Here is a 6,431-nt window from a genome sequence, read left to right on the forward strand (position 1 = left end):
TTTGGTGGGGGGGGGGGATGGGGAGTGTGGTCTGTCTGCAAGACGTGTTCTGTCAAAAACACTAAAAATGAAAAAGAAATTAAGTTGACAAAAAGTGGTGTGATGAGGAAGTTAGGAAACAGGAAAAGGCAGAATTGATGCAGAGATGGAAATGCTGGGAGGATATTGGGAGTGTCAAGTTGAAGTTGTAGCATTTGCAAAGTCATGCACTGGATGAGAAGGACAACTGCTGAGCCTTTTGCTGTCAGCGGATCCCACGTTAGAATCTCCCCATACTCTTCTCTTTCTGTTTCTGTTCATATCGCACTCTTTATAGATCTTAACCACAATTGAACTTTTTTTTTCTTTACAAAGCCAATTGCAGGGAAGTGTTGCAAATGAAAAAGTTTTTTAAATTGTTTTTTAAAAAAGCACACCTGTCGCTTTGACGTGGTATACGTAAACTCAGATGTCCTCCTTTTTTTTTTTACGTGGGCAGTATGTCTGAGCAGACTGGTACCCAAAGTCACAGAATGTTCAGACAAACGTGGGTCTGGAGGCCTTGCTGCTGTGGTTTAAGAAAGTGAAATAAAGAAAAAGCTGTGTTGGTTGGAGTGAAACCTGTGAGCCCTCTGTTAGCTTGTTCACAGATTGAGAGACTCCTGGCCTGACATGATCACATACTCACAATATATTTCCACATGTATATCAGTATTCTCAGCTTAGTGCTTTGGAGTGAGATGGCTTCTATCCGAGATGTTCTTAGAAAGGAAGTAATATTTAGCATCATACTGTGAAACCCCCCCCCCGGAGGGTGGAGTATTGTGCAGAAGGTGTCGAGTGTAGCGGTAATATCTTTCCTCCATCTCGTTTCTTTTGCTTCCTGTGGACAGTTCCACTTTTTACTTTTACCGCTAGAAAGTGGAACATGAGATAAAATGAGAAGCAAAGCATACATGCTGATAGCTGCACAGTGACAAGAAAACAAGAAATAAAAGTGACAGATTCAGGTTATTAAATTAATTTTTCATGACAGAAGAAAGACGGCACATTAACACAGTGGGCACAGTGAACAGAGTCAGCTCCAGGCAGTCTAAACTGAGTTGTGGGTTTTCACTTTGTGTTATGCTGAAATGACGGTGAGTTTTCCCTCCCAAGCCTCTCATATCCCATGACGCAGGCAGTCAGTGCTGCCCTAAGTGAAACAGGTTGGTGTTGGATCCAGCCCTGTTGGATGAGAAGCAAGATGGCCTGCCCTTCCAACGTAATGCAACAGAGAGCGCTGGAGGCTGAGCTTTACACCTGTAAAGCCGCCACGGTCTGGTCTCTCTTCCTCTTTGTGTTGTACTACTGAACCGAGCTGTTTTTCAGCAGCTGTGTTCCAGGGAACTCACGCGCGCGCTCGCAGACACACTCACTCAAACGACTGAATGACAGCGTGAGGGCCTGCCGTGCCTTCCTCTCAGCCAGTCCTGGCGCGCCTTCTCGCGGCCCCCCGGGCCCGTCGCCCGCTCTCCGCGTTGAGAGCCGAGCCGCCATTTTCCTGTCAGGATCGCTGAATACCGCTCCAAGCTCTGACCCAGCGGGTCAGCCGGTGTTCTCGTTCCCAGACAGCAGCTTTGAAAGTCGGTGAAACTAGGTGAGTTTGAGCAGAAGATTCTGCTTCTCCCTGTTCCCGCTGTCAGGTGAACCATGCTGACCTTGTCCCAGATACACAGATGCCTCTTTCTTAGGTCACCTTATTCATACCGCAAAAGTAGTCTGAAGCACCCTGTATTAGATATACCATCCCCTTGGCTATAGGAACTGCGTGACATCATTAACGGGGTGAGCAGAGATTTGCATACGGTGTTGACCTTGGCAGTAGGCAGCCTTGGACAGTTAGCTGTGTCAGTCTGTGAGCTTTTAAAATGCCTTGCATGAATGTCCTGACATTGCTGTGTAAGATATGGTTTGGATTGTTCATGTGGTGCAATTTAAGACCCAGAAGAGTGAAGTAACTTGGAACATGCGTGCACACACACACACACATATATATATATATATACACACACACACACACACACACACACATACACTCACGTATTGGTTACACTGTGAGAGGCACTGGTTTGGTGGTCAAGCGGTAAAGTGTTGAGTTGATCATGTTCTGCTGTACGGTATCCGGATTGAAGGTGTACATGGTGTCATGTGATGAGGGCAAACTGGAGAGGGGTAGGTTGTAACTGATGAAAGAGGATGGGAAGGAGCTGAATTTTGGGTACCCTTTTAACCTATTCAGAACCCCTTAAATGAAGACATTGAATTACTACCGAATTACTACTTCATTTATTCACCTCGGTAAAAACAATGAGTTATAAAACGATAGTAAAAATGTTGATGCCACAGAAACAGCACTCAGAAAAAGATGAACAAAGGTGTAGCTAAAGAAAAAAGCAGCATCCTTTATGAGTATCAGATATGAGGAGAGCTATCTTGTGGGGTGTATTTTCTCATGCAGTCCTTAGTTTTGCAGCCAGCCTATCAACCCACTAACCCCAAATCTCATGTTAATTTTCAAACTGTCAGTTTCCCTTTTTTGTGACTTAATTCACTAACTCCAAGTTGTTAATACCACTACTACAATGACTTATTATCAATATTATTATTATTATTGCAACTGTTATTGCTACTACTACTTCTACTGTTACTACTGGTACTTATTACTACGACTATTACTGCTGTCTCATTTTCAGGTACATGTCTGTAATGCCAGACCTTTCCACAAGATGTCAGTGTGCTGTGGAGCATTTTCATTACAGATCCAAAACTGTTTGTTGACTTGTGTATCTATATCAAATTCAAAAAAATAAAATATGGTTTAAAACAAAATGACATTGGAGAAATAGTTGTGTTGTTTATTATGCCATCAAAAGAATGAAGTGTAATTATTATGGTTTATTATTGTTGTTGGGAATATTAGCTTTTTTCCCAAATGAAATGACATAATGATGCTCTCCTATTCAGTGTTGGGCTTATTTTAGCTGCAAACTTCAGTTGCCGAAGCTGGACAGTGGCTTGCCCAGTATGGACAGTAGTTCAAACATACTGCTTTGTAAGTTATTCTCTTACTATGAAAACCCTTTAAGATGTTTGGAAATTCCTCACAAAGACCATGGTTGGTGTGTTTGACAAAAAACCTCTCTTTCTGAAGTTTAATTTCAAATGGTGTGACAAGGTCTTATCAATTTGCAAGTTATATATTTCTTAAGTTCTTGACGCACGTATGAAGTTAGCAGCTTCCTGGAACTCCAGTCTGTCTTTTTTATTATTTCAAGTAAAAATTTCCCATAGAACTATCCCACAGAAATAATCCCCTGTCTGGACGAGTGTCAGAGGAGAGCCCATATGTTTTATTGTCATAACAGCCTCTGTCAGACACAACATTATATTTTAGAATTATAGACTATTGAAACATTGTAGAGTGTAAGTATAGAATTGCATTAGACCTTGAGCAGAGATGAGTCGTCGGTCACATCATTGATTGATTGTAGTGGGCGGGGCCAGTACAGCTATTCCTTTATATCTGTGGTTGCTGGAGCTGGAAAACTGGGTCATCTGGCTTGGTGGAATTCTCTGGCATGACTCTTCCTGGAACTCAGGAACACAATATAACATGCAAGTGGTTTGCACAGTCACCGGTGCACATCCTGGCATGGGACATTCCTTGTATGTGAGTTATGCCTCTCTCAACAGTGGGCGTCAGACTAACAGTGATGATGACCTCATCAATGTAAATTTTCCTATGGTGACACCCTCATCCTCTCTTACAGCTTCTTACTTTCAGGTCCTGTAAATGAATTATACAATGATCACAATTTTAACACTGAGGAAACATGTTGGAATAGCTAGCTATGTAACCAGCCAGCTAGCTCTGGTGTGTACTTCGCAAGCATCTTCAATGCCTCGGATGAAAATATTCTATGTAGTATGTATCAGTGTTCCTTTTGAAAGGATTATGTCAGAGATGCAGTGTTATGTCACAGATGCAGCGATGTGAACATCTTCACAGTTTATTTGAGTAACATGTTCCTTGGCTGGGAGTGTACGTGTCTTTTTTATCTGCACGTATCTATTTTTTTCGCATGTCAATGTTTGCGTTAACGTGTGAGACATTGTGTCACTTTTCTGTGCGTTTGGCAGTGTCTGTAGCCACCCAGAGCCCAGGTCTTTAGACAGTCATAACATCTGGAGTTTATTTAGAGCCGGGAAGGAAGGCTCGAGTCAGGAAAAATAGTTGGCCTGTGTCCGGGACACAGCAGCCCCCCTCAGGCAGCCTCCACAGAGCCCTGTCCCCAAAACCCTGCCTCTCCAGGACATTGCTTCTATGCGTAGTCCTAGAGAGAGACATTTATTCATGCAGATTTAGATGAATTCCTACAAATTCCTGTTGTGTAAAACATTATTGAAATACTTGTACATTACTGTCGCTGATAGTGTATTAGTGTTTGATGTGTTTTGTCTTAGCTCACAGTAATTTGCAGTAATCCTGTTCTTATATCAAGATCAAAGTGGAATAATCCTTAGCTCACATGATTGCGTTCAATGTGTAATGATTTCAAAATTCCCGGTAATAAAGTATGAACAAAAGGTGACACTTCATATGGTGCTAAAACATTTCATTCAGGCCCCAGTTATAGATCTATGGCATTGATTTTTGTCTGTTTTCTTCTGAATCTGTTCACACATAACCACTTATTAACATAACCTGATCATGTCTAGTAAATAATTTCTCGTCTTAGAAAGACACCGGTTTATCTTTGGGCTGTGAAAAAACCCCACAGAATTAATCAAAGTGTTAATCCAAAATAAATACAGATTAAAGAGCCATTCATGGTCACTTGCCTGTGGGGAGTACAAAAATATCAATATAAATATAGTCACTAAAAATAATGCATGTACTGTACTGATAATATTGCTGAGCCCTCCGGCTGTCTCTCACTTTTGCAGTCAATATGTCTCAACCACACTTTTTCCTGGCGTTGTTATGCAGATACTGGCACATTTAATACAAAAAAGTTTAATACCTTGTTAGACTATGAAAAGCAGTCACCTGTTAAACAGAATGGTACTGTTAAACTGCTGGAATAGAGCAGCGGGATTTTGGAGAAGAAAAAAAAAGCTAAATCCGTGTGATGACAGCATTTCACAGAATAAGCCCACTGTAAGGACTGGATGTGGAAATTGGGCATTAGAAACCAACCTGGATGTCTGGAGCAATCTGCTGTCTTATTTTCACTGTATGTTGTAGCGGACTGTTTCAGTAATGTAATCAGTTACATTACATTACATTGATTTAGCGGACACTCTTATCCAGAGTGACTTCCAGCACAAGAGAACATCAGGTCCTGTCTGTCTAATGGAATAATGCTTCTGGAACTAATTGGATCATCCAGTCACCTTAATAAGGAAATATTTGCATTGGTAAAGTCAATCAGTTATTGTTAAGTGTTTGTTTATGTAGAAGACAGTCATATTCAGGGAAATTAGCTGAGAAAAAAAAAAAAAAACTATTAACAAAGCAAGCAGTAAAATAGTTTACAATAATGAAAAGTGTTTAAGGAAATAGGAGAGGTTTATACATTACACTATTCCCCACTCCATCAATTCAGAATATTTTGGGGAACATTTACAGGATTTGAAAATATTATTTATCCCCTCCTCACCAAAAGGAAACAACTGGAGCATGCGTGCCTCTGTAGGGCTGGGGTTATCTGAACACCTGTATGAAGTTGCGCATCAGCAGTTAAATTGTGAGATTGATTATTAATGTGAGTGAGTGAACTAAAATCGATCCATGTGATAGACGCAGTGCGTGTGTCAGTCCGCGGGCGTGTGATACCAAGGTCAGTCACGGGGTGGAACGACAAGCCTGCATGAGTCAGTGCGCGTGTTAGCCTCCGTGCATGCAGAGCGCAGCTGTGCAGCTGTGGTTGCATCTCACAGACTCAGTGCGCTGGAATTTCTAGCAGGGAAGAAAAATGACACTTTCTTTCAGTCAAGAGAAAGTCAGTTCCGATTTCACATAGTTGGAACTACATGTTAAACATTACACTACCTGCACCAGGAATGTGTCAGGCGTCCACAAACTTTCCCACACAATGTAACTGATCGGGCTCCTGTTAATCATAGGGGGGCAACCCTGATCCTGCTGTGCCATGGCTCTGGCGTTTTTTTCACTCTTTATTACATAATAAGATTAGTGTTAAGAATGAAAGGATGTTTGGGACCACGTGCACAAAATGCAAGCTACTGGGTGATTAGGCACACCTGGAAAATACGCAGGACCATGGCACTCCAGGGAAATGGTTTTCTATCGCCGCTGTGCGTCATCCAGTGCCGTGGTTTCCGGTCTGTCCCCACTCAAGCGCAGCTAAGCACACTCTCACGATAGAACGCGGTGGAGACGCGGA

Source organism: Megalops cyprinoides, chromosome 3 (genome assembly GCF_013368585.1).
Source record: "Megalops cyprinoides isolate fMegCyp1 chromosome 3, fMegCyp1.pri, whole genome shotgun sequence".
Taxonomy (NCBI): domain Eukaryota; kingdom Metazoa; phylum Chordata; class Actinopteri; order Elopiformes; family Megalopidae; genus Megalops; species Megalops cyprinoides.